The sequence below is a fragment of the Macrotis lagotis genome, chromosome X (genome assembly GCF_037893015.1).
Source record: "Macrotis lagotis isolate mMagLag1 chromosome X, bilby.v1.9.chrom.fasta, whole genome shotgun sequence".
Lineage (NCBI taxonomy): Eukaryota > Metazoa > Chordata > Mammalia > Peramelemorphia > Peramelidae > Macrotis > Macrotis lagotis.
This window is the reverse complement of record NC_133666.1, coordinates 359271308-359291905: the sequence shown is the minus strand read 5'-3', so window position 1 is coordinate 359291905 and position 20598 is coordinate 359271308. Positions and strand designations below refer to the sequence as shown.

At 33.9% G+C, this 20598-nt stretch overlaps 1 long non-coding RNA gene across 5 annotated transcripts in view; it reads left to right on the top strand.

Moving 5' to 3' along the window:
* Positions 1 to 2212: 2212 nt before the first annotated feature.
* The window catches only part of LOC141502133 (uncharacterized), a 70380-nt gene continuing 51994 nt past the window's right edge, over positions 2213 to 20598 (top strand). Inside the window, exons 1-4 of one of the 5 annotated variants that reach the window (XR_012472416.1) lie at positions 2213 to 2308; positions 4543 to 4588; positions 7375 to 7443; positions 13542 to 14232. This is a non-coding gene — a long non-coding RNA (uncharacterized LOC141502133). Of the gene's footprint in view, positions 2334 to 4542; positions 4589 to 7374; positions 7444 to 13541; positions 14233 to 20598 lie in introns of those variants that run through there. The other 4 variants (XR_012472417.1, XR_012472420.1, XR_012472418.1 and 1 more) reach the window with 4 other exon arrangements.

Below are 20598 nucleotides of genomic sequence, written 5' to 3'. Positions count from 1 at the left end.
AAACTTGTTGGCTAGGTGCAGGCTACAATCATCTGACTCCTGCACTGCCTATTATCTCATTTACCCACCTACTCTAAATGGATTTTCACCTTGAAAGAGGCAACTGGAACTCCATAGGGATCTATACCTAATATATACCTTCAAAATTCCCTACAATCCGCACATGAACAACACCTTACAACATAGTCTCACACTAATCAATCTCCTGTCATGCATCAAAATGTGCTAGTACTTTACTAAATTTCATCATAAAGAGTCAGAATTTGATTTTCACATCATCTACTCCAGTGATTAGCAGTGACAAGAGAATATCCTGATGCCCTTTTTTTTAGTGTAGGGAATAATCAATCATAAATTTGGACAGCTATGAGCTTTTAAATTGCCTGACTTCCAAATTAGTTTTCCCCATTGTGGAACATTTATATACTTCTACTTTTATTTTGAAAAGTTGCCTATAATTTTGTTTATTTTTTTTCTACTATCATAGGAAAGCCACCCCCAAATCCTAATACAATGATTCTTAACTAATTGAAGTCAAATACAAACTGCTAGCAGGTTATCTAATAAGTATTTTAAACAAGTTACTAATCCTGAAAAAAGGGAATGTGTAAAAAAAAAATCTGATTCTAACTATTCAGTTTTACATTTTGCTCAAGGCAATCCATTAACAAGATGAAATACAAAATGACCTGTTTGTTCTTCTGCAGAGGTGATGGAAAGCTAATAAGGGTCCAGTCCAGGGTACATGTTAGCACATACATTTGAGATGACTATCAATATTTAATTATTATTTATTTAAATTTTAGATCTTTGTCCAATGATCAAGGAATTAAAACAATAGTAAAAGAAATAAACATGTCTATCTGAACATTCTTGCTATAAAGGAAACAAAAAACCAGAAATTAGTTGCTGCTAAATGGAAACACATAATTTCTTTGAAAAGTAAATACAGGTACCTAATGGCACAAAATATGAAAAGTATGAAAACCTCCTGGAATAGAAACTGCTTTGGCCAATACAGAACACTTCAGATATAGGATGAAGTCTTGGGAAGCTGCCTGAGTGAAAAAAGAGTTCAAGCAATTTGCCTGGGAATATATAGATAAGAAGTCAGACAAACTGCTTAAACCCAAGTTTCTAACTCCAGGCCTGGTAATGCATCCACTAGGCCATGATGCTTCTACTCAAGAGGAAGAAAAACCATAATTTGCTGGGTTTTGATCATTTAACCTTGCAATATTGTTTCAAAGGCAAAAAACAACAACATAAAGATTATCAAATCTTATTTAATATTATTTGTAACAGAAAAGATAAAAAAATTGGGGAGTTAAGTTATCTATGAAGAGCTTGCTTAGATTCCATCCAGCAGGAAAACACACATTGATTGATATATGAAGGGGGAGAAAGGGGAGGAATCTTTGCATATGCATATATAAATATCTATCTATCTGTCTATAGACATACATATACCTGTGTGTATTCATAAACATAGACATATGCATTAGACTTATATATGCATATTCATTTGCTTACACACACCTACAAATACACATTCATACATACACATATATCAGGCACTCTACTAAGCACTGGGAATACAGATGTGAAAAAAGAAAATAATGCTTGTCCTTAGGAGCTTACAATCTAACACAGAAAAGAAAGGGTCCTGTATTATAGAAATCTTGTTTTATTCCATAAATAAAAATAAAATAAATTTTTTAAAAAAGGGGAGTGGATAAAAGGTTTCATATCAATGAGGTATATGATGGAAAAGTCTAGAGGAGTGCAACTGGTTGAGAAATGAAGAGATGACTCACCTTTGTATCTTCTTCAAACAGATTCTGGAAGAATCTCTCCTTCATTTAAGAGCAGAGGTAGAGAACCTCTGGCATCTGAGCTTTATTGATCTGACTTTGCAAGACCACTGCAGATAAGACTCAAAATTCAATAAATCTAGGAGCTTTTTAGGGGTGAATTAATTAAATGTTTTACCACATATATGAGGCTATAAATATCCAAATAACCCTTGGCAGAAAAAAGGTTCCCTACTCCTGATTTAGAAGGAAGGACTAGAGATTAAAGGTATTGATGAGGTATGAATTCCAGGGTCAAGTGATCTTGCAGGATAATAAGGCTTTTGTGACATAATAGAGAAGATCTGAGGTGTCCAAGCAGTGAAGTAAGATAATCACCATTTCCTGAATTATGATTCCTGGTCTTATCTCCTGTCCTTAATATGACCACTTAATCTATATCAGGCTATCACTTAACCACCTCCTTCACCATTCTTGGTGCTAGTCACTATCAGGTATGCCTATGCTTGCTGATCTCAGGTGAGAAGCATTTGGAAGTACATTCTTTCTCAGAGAAAGTGGTTTCTTACTTTATCCATTCCTCAGAAGCAGAACCTATTATGAGGTCCTTGCCTCTCACCATAATTTCTTACTTACAACTCTACTAAAATAGGAATATTCTTTAATGAAGTCAATAATTTCCCCAAATAGTGTGAGGTCACCCTCTCATCTAAACAACATCATGATACATTCTGCTTTTTTAAATTAGCCAATGGATAAGGTCAGTCCATTATCTCTATTACTCTTATCCTACTGTCCCATATCTTCCACCACTTTTATCTTACTAAGAGAGTAGAAAAATTATTTTTTTTCCATACCTCCTCCTTTCTTTTGCTTTTTCTATACAATATATTTGATTGTCTTCTTACTGGTTGATTGTTTCTAAAAATGTTGATTCATTTATAAATGAATTGTGAGATTTAGTCTACAGAATATTAGTTAATACTTTTGATATGGGGTAGCTAGGTGTCACAGTGGAATTGGCCTTAGAGTCAGGAGGACAGGAGTCAAAATCTAACCTCCAACACTTGAAACTTACTGTGTGACCTTGGGCAATTCACTTAACCCTGATTGTCTCACATCCAGGGCCATTGTCAGTCACCCTGGATTCATATCTGGCCACTGGACCCAGATGGCTCTGGAGGAGAAAGTGAGGCTAGTGACTTAGCACAGCACCCCCTCACTCAAATCTAATTCACCTGATCATCATGGCATCAACTCAATGATGTCACGGTTTTCTTCAAGAATGAAGGACAAAATAACAATCAATATTTTCTCCTTTTATCCTGACTCTTAAGATTACTTTAAATCTTCAGTCCTCAAATTCTTTTTGTGCCTTAATGATCTCTCTAGTTCTATAAAACTTTAATCCAATGTCTTTTTTTAATAACATAGAGATGTAAGAGAATTTAGTTTTTATTTTATAATTGTGCTTATCTTGTTTGTGTTTCTTTTATTCGGCATAGTTACAATGCTATACTCATCTCCCCTTCTCCCTCCAACAACTGTGTGCACAAGCTAGTTTATAAATATGACACACTTTGACTTTTTCTTGTATTTGTCCATCCACAGGCAATCTGATCTGTTTCCAAAACTGTTAGAGGAGTTTTGTTTTTGTTTTTTTTTGTTGTTGTTGTTTTTGGGGTCAGGGAAGTGAAAAGCTTATTGTAGTGCTTCCTGCTATTCTATAACCTTAACTCACCCTCTTACAAAGTCTTTTTCAATCAATTAACAAGCATTCCTTAAACACTTAGTGACAGGAACTCTATTCAGCTCTTGAGATTTTCTACAAAGAAAAAGGGGAAATAGTCACTACTCTAAAGGACCTTATACTCTAATGAGAGAGATAGCATGTGTAGAAACATATGTACATATATACAAATATATGCAAATAAAAGATCCATACAAAGGATGTGAGGATATAAGGCAACTTTAGAAGGGAAAGTACTAGAAACTGAGATGGCAGCACATCCTGCAGAAAGTGACAAAAGAATTGAGTCTTTAAGGAAATCAGAAAATTTAATTAGTAGACATCTGAAAAGATCATTTCTGACACTAAGGAATCTCTATTGCAAAGGTATAGAGATGGGATATGTTATGTTTCATATCAAGCACAGCAAGTAGTAGACTGGAATAAGAATTCTATGGATGAGAGTAAAGTATTAAAAAAACTCTAAAAATATAGGAAGAGACAAGTCTGTAAAGAGCCTCAAATGGTTGTTGTTTATTTGTTTGTTTAAAGGAGTTGCATGATATGGTCCAATCTTCACTGTAGAAAAATTAATTTGAAATCTATGTGGACAATTAGGATGCATAGAATATTGTGAAAAAGAAATTGATTAGTAGTTTGTTGTAGTTGTCTAGGCAAGAGATGTTGAGAACTCGAAAAAAATGGTGATATTTTTGTGGATGATGATATCATCAAGTGGAAAAAGAGGAGAACCTCAGCAGAGTTAGTGGGCACACTGTGAATAAGATTTTAATAAGAGAGTGACTGTGGGTTTTTTATATTATTTTCATAGGTAATCAGAGTCAAACAACTGAATTCTAAGTACTCACATTGAGTATTTATCCTGATGAATATCAGATGGGCTAATCACCAGATTAGAGACAGAACCATTCTCCATGCCCTTCTAATTTGATAGAACTTGTTAGAAATTTGCTTAATTCCTTTTTTTCACATCCACAGTTGCCGGCCACATTAGAATGATTCATCAGAGTAGAAGTATTTGAAGGTGAGTGTAATATTTATATCAAAAAAGCAAATTCCATTCTAGCCCTTCACTCTCAAGAATCCAAATATGCTTTCAGTTCCTCCCCTTCTCTGTATCTGCTAAGTTTTCCAATCAATTTGGACTGTTTTCTTTCTCGTCAAACCCTTTCTTATAACACTTCCTTTATTCTTATCATCCTCTAATTTAAGAAAACTCTATTATCATGTTTCAGCTTGTTGAAAGTCTTACATGCTTTTAAAGCTCAAACACATTTTTATCATCACCACCTATGTCTCCCAATGCATATGGCCTAGTATCAGTGTCACTGTCAAAAGATACACAGTTTAATAGCTTTGTAGCCATAGTTCTAAATTGTAAAGGTCATAAATTTATAATGCATTACTTCATTTTCATTCACTCATTCACCTAAGATCAGGAAAAACACAAGTGAAACAAGTGCCATTCATTCAAAGACCTTTGGTCACTTCCTTGAATTTCTGGAGTAGAAAGGAAAGTAATGTATTTTTTTTTTTACATTTTTAAAAGGACAAGGAAGGTGAGTACTGATCCTTTTGTGTGTGAATTTTATTCTAGTAATAACACCACTTGTTTTTGTTCTAAAGCCAGCCTGAAAACTTGTGACCATCATACAACATAACCCCTTTGGTCATTCACAATCAGAAAAAGGGTGTCCAAAATTTAAAGTGTTAAATTAATACTGGATAGGGTTGATCACTCATACTTTAAGGATTGGGTCCTTATTGGCCATTCCCTTGTTAACATGAGAAAAATAGGAGAGACTGAGGCAAAGTTTTCTGAAACATGAAAAAGAACAGTGAAAAATAAGACTAGAAATATTAGGTGATTACATTATAAGAAATAACATGTACAGGGAATTCAGAGAATCCTTGGAAAACTTTAATAAATGATACAGATTGAAATAAGTAGAATCAGGACAATAACTTTCAAAATGTGGCTACAGTCCCCATGTTCATAAGAATATTCTTAGCCTAGCAACATTGTGAGTATCTTGTCATTTTGAGTTTTTTCAACTCTTTGTATCTTGATACAAATTTAGTGTTCAAAATAGTTCTAAAAGTAAAACATTAAAATATGCTCCCATAATTATCAAAATAGGAAATTCTCTTTGGTTTGATTCTGAGTCCCCATCCCACATATGAGAAATCTGATCTTGTTGAACAACCTCATTTATGATTTATATTATTGACTTATTTTTTTATCTGAAGATAATGTATGCAAATAAATCAACATATCCATATATAGTCAAAAAGAAAAATTATAATATGGTAAGTACACATTTCCATTTAATTTTTGGTTTAATTTTTAAGAAAACAATAAATTCAATATATTATTAAAACTTCCTTGTCTTTCATTTTAAAGATCTTTCTGTTCTCTTCTGGAAATTTAAAAAACCCTTCATTAACTCTTCTCTTTTTCCTTTCTTTTCTCTTTCTCTCTCTCTCTTTTTTTTTTTTTAGTGTTTTTGCAAGGCAATGGAGTTAAGTGGCTTGCCCAAGGCCACACAGCTAGGCAATTATTAAGTGTCTGAGGCCGGATCTGAACTCAGGCACTCCTGACTCCAGGGTGGGTGCTCTATCCACTGCACCACCTAGCTGCCCACCTCTCTCTCTCTCTCTCTCTCTCTCTCTCTCTCTCTTTTGCAAAGCTTTACTAACTGCCTTATTTCATCTCATCTCAAATATTGAAGGGAAAAAAGGAAAACATAATACCCATAAAAGATAATCACAGTTAAGCAAAACTAATTATCAGATTGACCATGTCAAAAAATGTCTCATTTCGAAATTTCAATCCTTCATCCCAAAGTCCTGAAGACTAAAAAAGAAGTATATTCTATGAGTTGTATAGTAAGAAGACAGTTTGACTAGACTTAAGTGTACATGAAGGGGAGAAATGTGTAATAAATCTGAAAATAGAGGAGTTTAAATTTGATCTCAGAGATAATTGAAAGTCCTTGGAATTTATTCAGAATGAAATTATAATATCAAAGTGGTACTTTAGGACAACCACTTTGGCAGTTGTATGAATGATAGTAAAACTATCATGTGCCAAGAACTATGAGAAACCCTGGCAATACAAATAAAAATTAAGTTTGTCTTTGTTCTCCACAAGCTTAAAATCTAATGGGAGGAAAAAAAAAACAGGACCTGAAATAGATAAGTATCTATATGAATGGAGAAAATGGAATATATACCAGAAATATCAGAAATAAGATTTAACAACTGATTGTATATGTAAAGTAATGAGTTTACAAGGATGCGTCTTAAGTTGTAAATCAGGGAAATTGGAAGGATGGTGGTGTCCTTGACAGAAATATGGATTTTAAATTGATGAATGGATTGGGGGAAAGATGATTAGTTAAATTTCAAATATATTGAGGTTTCTAAGCAACAGGTAGAGGTTGTTTCAGTCATATTCTGAAGACAATGCAAACTCAATAGCCTTAGCAAATTCTAATTCTCATATGGGAAAAGTACAATATTATGTGTATTTTTAGAAACCCTAACTTCTTTCACATTTAGTTAAGCTGGTTTTCTTACTACAACTCATAGAATATTTTTTTCTAGTCTTCTGAATTTTGAGGTGACAGATTGAAGTTTCAAAATGAGGTGTTTTTGGACCTGGTCAATCTGATAATTTTGCTTCAATGTGATTAACTGTTATAAGGATTATGTGAGTTTGAGTTCTATTTCTTATAGGATAATTTTTTGGATGTTAATTTGCCCTTGCTCTAGAGATTATTTTATCTATTTTATTGTTATATACAGCCCTTCACCCACACAAGATCACCTCCCAGTAGCTGTAAACTTATTGAAAGCAAAAGTAAATTGTACATGGTAAGTACTTGAAAATAGTTGTTGAACTGAATATCATATGTAAAGTCCTTTAAAGCCTTTAGGCTATGTAACTATTAGGTATTATTATTAGTAACTCAGGTAATAGCCATGTTAAATAGAGTAAATAGGAAATAGGAGTGAAGATTCTAGCTGCTTAAAAAGGATAATATTCATATTCTTCTATATATTTTCACCTAACTCCATTCATAATTCCTAATATTTTTCACTTTTATATAATTAAAAATTTTTAATTAAATTTTATTTATTTATATTTTACCTATTTAATTTATATTTGCATTTCAATTATTTTATTTTTTCAAGAATATGGAGATACTGTTTTCTTTAAATTCACATGTGACCCAGAAATCCTTACCTTCAGTAATCTTTTGAGAGTGACTGATATTCCAACAGTGTATCTTAACCAACTGCAGGAACTACGTCTGTCCCTAAACATATGTGTTAGTTCAAGCTTTAGGATCCTCATCTATTAAAAGAAGAATAAGACTAGATAATTTCTAAATATTATTCTAAGACTTTATGCTATTCAAATTCAAATTAATTCCTGGAATATTTATTCAACACCTACTGTTTTCAGGGCACTGTGCTACTCTTTTTTCTGAGGAAATACAGTTTAGACAAGATACCAATCGTTATAAAGATGAATCGGAAGATTAAAAAAATACCCACAGGAAACTATAATAACCCAATGTTGTATGATATCATTAAGATGTAGTAGAAAAATGCACTTTGAAATTCTAGAAGAAAGATTTTTTTGAAGTAGGGGAAATCTGGGAAAACACAAAGAACAAAGAAAATTAATGACTTTAAAAAATTGATGGAAATTTAGTACATGAAACTGGGGAGGGTAGTCTTAGAACAAGCAAAGATATGGGATAAGATACCATAAGTTTTGTTTTAGAAACAAAGATACTCAGTTTACTTGTATAACAGACTGTGTTAAAATGAAGAAATCCAAAAGTTCAATGTGGCAACATTCTGGATGATGTTGAAAACCAAGCAAAGAAGTTACAACTCATCCAGGCAAGAAACAGAGTACCTCTGAAGATGGATCTGTGTGATCCAAAGTCAATATTTCCCCAGGTCCTCTTTTGTGAATCTTTCCCCTCATGCAAGGACTATTGCTACTGTTATAATAGAACTTACATGTAATAAAAGTCTTTCATAAAAATAATACTTAGCACTTTGCAATTTTCAAATCTTTTTCACCTTCATTATCTCAGTTAAAACTATTACAAGCTCTAGGTGGTAGACAAGGCCAGTGCTGTAATTTTAATTTTATAGATGAGAAGAGTAAGATATAGAGAAGCTAAGGGACTTGGAAACTAAAGGCCAAAATGAGGAGGAATACCAGGTCTTCTAGGTTTTAATTAAGTTTGTATTATATAATGATCTCTGATTTTATCCCATTACTACTCAGAGGACCATTATATAATGAATCAAAATAGCAAAATAGGATGAAAATTACAACTTGGGCAGCTAGTGGTACAGTGGCTAGAGCACCAGTCCTGGAGTCAGGAGAACCTGAGTTCAAATATGGCCTGAGACACTTAATAATTACCTAGCTGTGTGGTCTTGGACAAGTCACTTAACCCCATTGCATTGTTAAAAAAAGAAAAAAGAAAATTACATCTCTATCTTAAATCACATATTCACACATACATGTATTAGGCCCATAGGACATTTGACCCATAGAAAGCTATCCCAGATTAAATTCATTTGTCAGAGTCCAGTTAAAATCACATCTGATAAACCATAAACAATTTACTTACTTTTCCTAAGCCAACCACAGAAAATACATTTTTCCAAACAAAACACATTTAACTAAATAGCACTGAAAATTAAATGACAAAAAATGAGCTTCCCCCATGCCTACAGGTTATATTATTCCTCAGGTCATCATACCACTGGGGTGGTTTGCCATTTCCTTTTCCAGCTCATTTTACAGATGAGGAAACTGAGACAAACAGGGTTAAATAATAGCCTTCCCATGGTCACAAACTTTGGAAGTGTCTGAGACTACAGCTAAACTCAGGAAGATGACTCTTCCTTACTCCAGGTTCTATCCACTGTGCCACCCAGCTCTCCCTTTTGCTATACAATATACAATTCTCTTCTGATCTGTGTTTTTGCAATTTCTGTCCCCCACACTAAAACATACTCTCACCTCCACTTAGAATTCCCAATTTTTTTCAATATTCAGCATGAATACCACTTTTTACACAAATCCATTTCTGATCCCCCCCCCTCCGTGGTAGTGTTTTCCTCCTCAAGATTAGCTTACATTTTATATATACCTATATATAAAATATACACATTTGTACAAATATATATATATGTACATATATATATATATATATATATATATATAGTCTGAATACCTATGTGTGTATATACACAGGCTACATATGCTGCTCCTTCTTTTTGTGATCCTATATATTATTTACCTGTTTCTTTAAAATATAAGCTTTTCTTTATCTTTATATCTATATGTTCTAATATTATATGTGGCATAGATTAGTTACTCTAAAAATGTCTATCAAATGATTGTGGTGTTTACCACACCATAATGTCAAGTAAGCCTCTCCCTTATTTGGGAGTATGGCTTAGGCAGTCAGCAAAAGTCCATAGATGTGCTCAAGTTGGCATTGTCTGTTATTCTGACTACTTTTCTCCAACTCTAGCTTGCAGTACTTGGTCCTAGTCAACTATCTGAGTGGGGGGTTAGAAAACTCTTTTTAATTCCTGTCAAATCCTAGTTGTCAGTCTTCACACACTCATTTTTTTTTGGTAGCACAATTGCTACGGAGGTAAATATAGCTTCTTCAGTCCCTTGTAATGTGTATTATTGGCATGCAAAATAAGCCAGGGGCAAGAATTCAAAGATAAGGTGAAAGGACTATTAGTTCAAATCTTAAGTTTTTGTTTTAAATTTTGAAATTTATTTTATTTAATGGTCAGATAAAAAAATCACTCATATTTAACTTTAATTTTTAAACAGCCTTACCATAACTTTCTGGTATCTCAATCAGTCAAGTATTATACTAGATGCAGTAGTAGGCAAACTTTGTCTAAAAATAGATTATAGTGCTGCTAGCCATAAATTCATTGTTAAGGAGTCATGAATATGGTACATTCAGAAAAAGAATGGGAAAATTTGTTGAACTGGATGTGATAATGCTCTAGAAAGTACTAGAGTAAGGGGCGGCTAGGTAGTGTAGTGGATAAAGCACTGGCCTTGGAGTCAGAAGTACCTGGGTTCAAATCCAGTCTCAGACACTTAATAATTACCTAGCTGTGTGGCCTTGGGCAAGCCACTTAACCCCATTTGCTTTGCAAAAACCTAAAAAAAGAAAGTATTAGAGTAAATATCTCCAGATTCTGCAGGAAACTCTGTATTTTCTATAGAAATAATCGTTCACTAATTCAGTGTTTATAGTGACTTCATAGTATGTAATTACCTTGAATGATAAGAATTGACTGTATACATATACATGTAAAAATTTATTAAATAGATGATGCCTGAGATATAACTTATAGGAAGAGACTCTATGAATCAAAGGTAAAAAGGAAGTGCATTGAAGAGATAGAGGATCAACAATTTCAAAAACAACAAAACAATACAGGAAGAAGAAATAAAGTACCATGTATGAGGAACAGAGAGAAGACCTGTGTTATGGAGTTCCAAAAGGCAGGAGCAAGAGGAATAAAATTATAGAATTATAGACCTTGAGAACTAGAAGTCATCTTTGAGATAATTATTTTAGACCCTTCACATTCAAGATGAGAAAATTAGACTACTGGAAAAGTGGATGATCTGACTCAGACAGCAAACTGGCAGGTGGTAGACTAGGACCCAAATATTTGGCTCTTTACTTACAGTTCAATATATTATTCAACTGCTCTCACACAAAAATGAATAAGAGAAAGGAGAGAATGGAAATCTCTTCCTAAGAGTATGTATTGCTATCCCTATTTTGAACAGAAAGAGGAAAACTAAGTGATTTTCTTTCAATATCTTTTCATGTTTGCTTATTGGACATTATGCCAATTCACCAAGCTCTTTAAATTATAATTTGCAAGCAAAAATTTTGGCATTTATTCCTATTTATCTCTTAGAATGTTTAATACGTGCTCAAAAACGCCATGACGTAAGATGGAATTTGTTTATAATCCCCATAATGAAATGACATTCATCTTTGCTCCTCATTTTCTTCTAGCTATTCATCTTCAACTAAAAATGGAACAGAGAGGATGAATCTAGCTGGCCTTTGACATCCTTTCTAGCCATAAATTCAATTCAGTCTATGAAACAGAGATTGCATCTCCTGTGTGAATGATGTGAATGATGCCTTTCAAATTTGGACTTCACTTCTCAAGAAATTTAATGAGATCCTTCCATTGATAGAAGCTGCATTTTTTTAATATTTATGAAAACCAGTTTTCTCTCCGGGTATATGCGTTTAATTTTTCCTTTTTTTTTTTGTATATGCAGTCCTTAAGATTATCAGCAGCTTCAGAGTGAAGATGAAAAATAATTTGCCAAAGTTACATGTTAAAACACATTTATAGGCAAGTAAACAGATACTTTATAGGTTTTGTTTTTATTAACTTTCCTTTTTCATTTTTATTTAATTTTTACAAGACCAAGACTTCATAGAATCATAATATTTAGTGTTACAATGAGCCTCAGAAGTAATCTAGTCCATTAAACCCTTATTTGATAGAAAAGGAAACAGGCCCACCAAAATGAATTACTCAAATTCATAGTAGTAGAGCAGAATTTGGATCTGAATTCAAGTTTGATGCACTCCTTTCATCATACCACATAGAAATTATTATTTTAGTTTCACTATGTAGTATATTGGTCTCAACTGTGAAGCCAGTTACGTTTTTAGGTGGCACAAAGGTTAAAGCAAAGAAATACAGTTGACATAAAGAGGCTGCATAATGATGATTTGTATAAAAGATATTCTCAAATACATGTATGCCTGGAAAATTTTTAACCTGAGCAAAAACAAAGAATAACTGATAGGTTGACTGCTGGGTGCATGTCTATAATATATTAAAAAGAACTAGGTTTTCAGTATAATCAAGATACCCTTTAGAAGACTCTGAGGAAAAAAAAAAGGATAAGAATGGTAAAAAATAGACACATAGGGAGAGATATCTGTGTTAATGAGGGGAGTGACCACATAGAACAGCTTAAGCTCTGAAAGCTCCTCTATGCGGTCACCCCCTCTGTGAAATTGCCTTTGATACATTGTGTCTGTTTGTTGTCAGGAGAATCAGGATCAGTCAGTGAGGTTCCACGGAGGAGAGATTTATCTCAAATTTCCAAAATAAGTTTGAATTTAAAAAACAAAAGTGTCAGACTTCTCAAAACTCATCAGTAACTAACTGATGACACTCCTTTATCAAATTCCTTAAATTTGATTATTTGTACAATTGCATTTGCTATAGGAGGCAGCATGGTAAAGAAAAAAAGCCTGTTGAAATTAGAATCTCTGAACCTGATTTCAGATACTGACTCTGTTGCTTTTTATTACATTGGGTAAAGTCATGTACATTCTTTGATCCTCAGTTATTTGTGTTGGTAATTTTATTTTTGGTAAGATGAGAATATTGAACTAAATATCCTCTAAGGTCCTTTCATGCTCTTAATTTTTGAACCTGTGGTAACAAAGCAGTTTAGGAATGATAGTCTTGTTATTCTGTTTTGTGATTCTACTATTCTGTTCTGCAAGCTTCATCCTGTCCCCTTTTAAGAGAGTATTAAGGAAGAGGCCATACAAGGAAACAATGGGAGATTCTAACTGGTTAGTCTAGGGGGATAGAGGTCTTGGATAAAACCTCAGTTAAAATCTGTCCTTGGATATGCACTAGCTGAATAACCATGAGCAGGTCACTTTAACCTCTGTTTGCCTCAGTTTCCTCAACTGCAAAATGGGAATAATAATAGTACTTACCTTACAGAGTTGCTGTGAAGATCAAATGAGATAATATTTGTAAAGCCCATAGTAGGATGCCTAACCCATAGTAAGTGCTTTCTAAATATTTATTCTCTTCTCTTTTCTTAGATGCCATCTCTCAATGAATACCAAATCAGACAAATAAGCAAATAATTTTTTTGTGAAATGTTAATTTTAAACTAACTGAAAAAATCTCTGAGAAAATTAAAATTTGACCAAATACTTGTGTCCTTAACAAAAGAAGATGATTGCTTCCTGGCTAACTGATAATATTTAGATTGAGATTCCAGCCACTACTCTACTCAGAACTCCTCAGCCTGATCTCCAGAGCTATAATTTCATTCAACTTAAGGTTTGAAAGAGAAGGGATATACCAGAGGATCCAAGAAATGACCTTTCCTGTGGACTGAGATAGATTGAATAAGTGATCATGGGAGTTGAAGAGGCTGAGAAAATGAGAGGTAGGGTGCTTGAAGCAAAAGGTACAGGGGTAAAGAAGACTGACAGGATGAGGAACAATAACTTGTACACCCTACATAAGAGCAGCATTTAGAGAGATGAAAATATACTTCAGAGGACGAGTGGTGGTTGATAAATTTTAGATCTGCATATCAAGATGGGAAGAAAACAGAAAAGCATCCTTTCCTCCTGTCCTATGTCAAGAGCATGAGAAAAAAAATAACTATCTTAAAGAAGATGAGATTGGATGTCCTCAGAAGAATATTCATGTTTAGGGATGGAAGGAATCTTAGAGGAACAGACTTAAGGGTGTTACTGGGCTTCAAATTGAACTTGTTTGACTCTGAATCCAAAAATCACTTTATTATACCACAACAGAGAGATGTTCTCAGTGAGCATATGAGAAAGGGAAGATGGAAGAGGATGGTAACTTGGGTAGGGATAAGGCTGCCTTTATCATGGACAGGGTGTGTGACAAACAAATTTGAAGGTACAATTAGGGTTGACACAAAACTCTTCAGTTTCTTGTTCAGTAATGCGGGTTGTTCAGTTACTTCAGTCGATTGTGACTGCATTTGAAGTCTTCTTGGCAAAGATACTAGAGTGGTTTATTATTTCCTATTTCAGCTCTTTTTCAGATGATAAAACTGAGGCAAACAGGGTTAAGTGACTTGCCAAGGTCACAAAGCTAGTAAGAGCCTGAAGTCAGTTTTTAATTCAAGAAAATCAGAAATTCTTGGCTGATGACCTGTCACTTTATCCAGTGTCACCTAGCTGCCCCCAATACTTCATAATCCCGAGCAATACTTTCTAGATTAGTTCTGCTAATATCTCTATCTTTCTTTCTGCTTAGCTTAACTCCCACTGAGCCCTGGTATTCTCAAATTGTTACTCCCTGCAGCCTTTGGCTCTTCTGGGAACCAAGATAGCATTGCTCAGATAGAGACTCTCAGTCTCCCAAGTCTATGAAAGTTAGGATATCAAATGTTCTTCCCCTTCAGTAGGATATCCAGTTCATCTTTTTTACTGACCCATATTTTTTTTTTTATATTGGCATAAAGATTTCTAGGTAGCACAGTGGATAGAGTACTGAACCTAGAGTCAGGATGACCCAAGTTCAAATGTGACTTCAGAAAGTTACTATCAATGTGACCCTAGGCAATTCACTTAACCTCTGTTTTCCTTAATCCATTCCACTGGAGAAGGAAATGACAAATAATTCAATATCTTTGCCAAGAAAACCACAAAGAGGGACACAAAGAGTAGGATATGACTGAATGACTGAACAACAGCAACTATATAAAGATAGCTCAGGTCATCTATTTTTTTTTTTTTTTGCTTGTCTCTTTTCTTGGATCTTCTGTTGTGAATGTCTAAGTACTATTCTATCTACAGATTTCTGCTAGGTTCTTTGGTAATAAGAATTTTAAATGGAAGTGTAAGGGGAAGGGGAAGGCAGCAGCAGGTAACATGCTACATTTTTGAGTTCCTATCATGTTCCCAAAGTACAATTAATGAACACTACACTAATCAGAACAAAGATGGGGGGAGGATAAGGATTGTGGCAATGATACTATTCTGTTCTATGCGGGATCTTGTAATGATGATAGCTAGCTGCTAAAAAGGCAGGGCGTCTCTTCTTTATCTAAATAAAAGTATTTCCTTCCAATTATTTCTATTTTCTGTCTCACCCAGAAGAATCTCATTTACAAGGCATATATGTGATCATCATAACTTATCACCTATCTGAATTATAAGTTCCAATAACCACTTCAAGAGATTGACTAAAGCATTTAAAATATATATTCTGCTGATCACGGACTCAGTGCTTATCCTTGATGTTGATACTGAGACTATTATCTCAGCTTTTTTCTTGATCTCATTAGTGGACCCCATACTAATATTCTTGGCAGAGTTTATGACAAGAGACACTGCTAGGAAACTTTAGAAGCAGTTGGCATTCTCAAATCATTGAAACATCTGAAAACAACATGTGCTTGCATTTGGCAAAGGATAAGGTACTATCTGTGTTTGCCAAATGTAATCAATAAAACCACAATTTTTGAAATCTCATCTAGATCAAATTCTCCTCTTTTGGTAAGCAGGTCCCTTGGAGCTAACTTCCTTTTGATGTGTCTAATTTTTATAAATTCCATTCCTGTTAGATAAACAAAGCTTTAAAATGTCAAAAATGATATGAAACAATCTACCCTAGTTTTGCTGCCAAGGTAATGGAAAGAGTCTAGAATGATTGACATCTTAACCTTGAATAAGGAGTGATTGTGATATATACAATATCTATATATCTAGTATATCTATATCTCTCTATATGGGTATATGTTTTACATATATATGTATATATATGTAGAGAGAGAGAGAGAGAGAGAGAGAGAGAGAGAGAGAGAGAGAGAGAGAGAGTCCACTGTAATTCCAAAGTACAGAAACATTAGAATACTTATTTGGAATAGAAGAAAGAAATATGGAAGATGAAATGGTAATGGAGAAAGACAATCTATCAATCCCTTTCCTCCTTAAAAATCTCTTAACAACTCATAGTTACTTTTCTGAACAATTCTGTATTAATTTTCATCCCTTTTGTTTTCAACCTCTGAGTTAGATAATATTGCACTGATATATAATCATCTAGATAGTGTGAATTTATCAGTTTTTTTATCTTGTTTAACATTTGATTATGTGAACACACATTTCATAGTTTTTCATATTCTTATTCTCTAGTATTTCTTTTTTGGGGGGGTTGTCAATTATGGACTCAGACCTACTTTTGGAAGGATAATATAACATGTAAAGTGTTTTTATGCTTTCTCATTGATTGAAATTAGCAATGACAGGAAAGGGATGGAATAAGGGAGAAGTGGTGGAAGGAAGGGGAAGTAGGTGATAGAAGAGAGGGAAGATCGTAGGAGAGGGTACTCAGATACAACACACTTCTGAACAGGGACAGGATGAGAGAGGGGGGAGAGAGAGAATGGAATAGTTGAGAGTGGGGAGGAATAGAGTGGAGGGAAATGCAACTAGGATAGCAACTGGGACAAACATTGAAGTAACTTCTCTGGTGGCTATGATGGGGAAGGCAACTCATCCCAGAGAGAGAGCCATCGAAATCTGATCACAGACTGAAGTATATATTTTTTTCTCTCTCACTATTCTTGAGGTTTCTCATCTATTTGGGGGGGGTGAAGGGAGTTTTTGATTACTCTCATTACTCATTACTAAAGATTATTGGAATAATATGGTATAAGTAAACATAAACACTAGAAAGTGTAAGAATAAATGGAGTTTTCCTTCAAAGCCGCCCTAACAGATTAGCAAGTGGTGGAATAAAGTTAATCTTTTATTTCTTCACTGGTATATATTCAGTTCTATGTCTAAGATTCTCCTTTCATACTTCATTGCAGTACATATAAATGTAGTACTAGGATGTTTGCCAATGACATACTTCCAAAGAGATGTGACATAAATCAGAAAGCTTACTGAGAAAATCATTCTCTCAAAGAAAATCATTCTTGCAAAGAAAAACATAATATTTTTTTTTGTCTCTGTCCTCCTTTTAACTTGCTTCATTATGAGTCATATACAAGGGAGCTAAAGCTTTAGAGAAAAAGAGGCAGTCACTGAATAACCAGACATGATTGCTTTGACTATGAATGGAAGTTATCTCCACCTAAGTGTTTTTCTTCTCTTCTCAATACTTTCACATTTTCTGCTACTTACTTCCCCCGAATTAGAAGACCTCATTTCCTATTTTGCATTTTTTTCTCTATTTTTTTACATCTCAACCACTTTGGAAGAACAGAGAATATGAGAATGGGAGCATAATGAACCTATATAATGAGGATATTAATGGGAATTAGGAAACAATTTATTCTTCAAATGCTTTTAAAAAAATGGAATTGAACTGTGAAAAAAACCTGTTCCCATAGAATTTATTTGATATTCACCATATAGCTTTGTTTTCCTTCCTCTAACTCTGCTTAATACAAATAATTTCCTATAGCTCTAGAATTCAAATGATGTCATATCCATATTGTAATGGGAAATCCCTACATATTTTGGAACTCAAAACTCAGGACTTCATTTACAAACCATTTTGGCTTGCTATTAACCCTACGTCCATAATTACAAGGTTCACATTCACTTACTTGATGATGAAAGTCTAACTATTCTTCAAATAGAATTTTCAGCACCTTCTTTATGAGCTATAGAAAACTGACTTTGAGACAGTTCTAGGCAATAAAGGAAGTCAGAGACGGAACAGCGGAGTGCAGAAATAAGGGCAACCTCTAATACTATCATCTACAATATAATAGGCAGTTTAATAGATGTTGAAGACTGTTTCCCTTTGAAAATTACTGACTTCTCAATCATATCACAATTTAAAATTTATTTTTAAATACAAAGTGGCTAGTTAAGAAAACATTCTGGAAAGAAACTTTCTGCTGGATTCCTGGAGAGAACTCTTAAAATGAAATTCTATATAGTGAAAATAAGCTCTCGTACTTTTTCAAGAAAATTAAGATTATAGACTTGGAAACTTGTCTGAAGCTAATTCTTAAAAAAGAAAAAAAGACTTAGGCAACTAGAGTTTTTTTTTCTTAGAAAAAATCACAGCTAGAATTTCAGATTTTAAATCTGTAGTTGAGATTTCCTTTTTTTTTAATAAGAAAGAGGGAATGATTTTCAATGTACCAAACATTTGGTCTGGAGGTGGAAATGACTTCAACATGAAAAAGGAGCAGAGTGTAATGTTTTAAATGTGCCCTATCTCAAAATTAGCTGCAAGCTATGAGAATCAGTAATTCCCCTTTTAGACTAAATATTGTTTTTCTTGTTTATCAGAAACCCCAGCATCTTTTCAATTTGTTTGGAAGCCTAAGATACACTTGTCATGTAAAACTAATTTTTTTTTGCATTCAATTTTTATAAGAACATAGGAAAAAATTATTGTGATCCCACTTTCAAACAGAGTACAATATTAAGTGTTTAATTTTATTATCAATTATCTCGAAGCCACCTTCAGGTGTTAAGAAGTTTATGTGTCTTTAAAAGTTAGGAAAACACGCACATAATTCTTACATTTATTGTCTTTCAAATGTTCCCAAACAAAGCTTGTTTCAATTTCTTGTTTCTTTTTTAGATAGCCACCGTCGTATTTCTCCTCAAAACAGCATATAGTAGCTTTTCCATTTACTATGATCTACTTTATCATTTTCCATTTTACTGTAGATCAAGTTTTCATGGCTTCAGGCTTGAGAAAAGAGTGATTTTATTTAGTGATTGGTATGAGAACTGATTTGCAAAGGATTCTAGTAGCCAAGAGCTAAGCATTCTCTTTATACTATTTCTAGTACACACTTTCAGTTCCCATCATGAATTACATTTGCCCAGTTCCATTTTTGCCTGACATATTTTTTTAAATTTATTTTTATTAAAGATATTATTTGAGTTTTACAATTTCCCCCCAATCTTGCTTCCCTCCCCCACCACAACCCCACAGATAGCACTCTGTCAGTCTTTACATTGTTTCCATGTTGTACATTGATCCAAATTGGGTGTGATGAGAGAGAAATCATATCCTTAAAGAGAACAGAATTCTCAGAGGTAACAAGATCAGACAATAAGATATCTGTTTTTTTTTTTTCTAAATTAAAGGGAATAGTCCTTGTACTTTGTTCAAACTCCACAGCTCCTTATCTGGATACAGATGGTACTCTCCTTTGCAGACAGCCCAAAATTGTTCCCGATTGTTGCACTGATGGAATGAGCAAGTCCTTTAAGGTTGAACATCACTCCCATGTTGCTGTTAGGGTGTACAGTGTTTTTCTGGTTCTGCTCATGTCACTCAGCATCAGTTCATGCAAATCCCTCCAGGTTTCCCTGAAATTCTGTCCCTCCTGGTTTCTGATAGAACAATAGTGTTCCATGACATACATATACCACAATTTGCTAAGCCATTCCCCAGTTGAAGGACATTTACTGGATTTCCAATTCTTTGCCACCACAAACAGGGCTGCTATAAATATTTTTGTACAAGTAATGTTTTTAGCCTTTTTCCTCATCTTTTCAGGGTATATAAACAGTAGTGGTATTGCTGGGTACGCACATTTTTGTTGCCCTTTGGGCATAGTTCCAAAAAGCTCTTCAGAAGGGTTGGATGAGTTCACAGCTCCACCAACAGTGTAATAGTGTCCCAGATTTCCCACATCCCTTCCAACAATGATCATTATCCTTCCTGGTTTTACTGGTCAATCTGAGAGGTGTGAGGTGGTGCCTCAGAGAAGCTTTAATTTGCATTTCTCTAATAATTAATGATTTGGAGCATTTTTTCATATGACTATGGATTGCTTTGATCTCCTCATCTTAAATTGCCTTTGCATATCCTTTGACCATTTGTCAATTGGGCAATGGCTTTTTGTTTTAAAAATATGACTCAGTTCTCTGTATATTATAGAAAGGAGTCCTTTGTCAGAATCATTAGTTGTAAAGATTGTTTCCCAATTTACTACTTTTCTTTTGATCTTGATTACATTAGTTTTATCTGTGCAAAAGCTTTTTAATTTAATGCAATCGAAATCATCTAATTGGTTTTTGGTGATGTTCTCCAACTCTTCCTTAGTCATAAACTGTTCCCCTTTCCATAGATCTGACAGGGAGACTAGTCCTTGATATTCTAATTTGCTTATAGTAT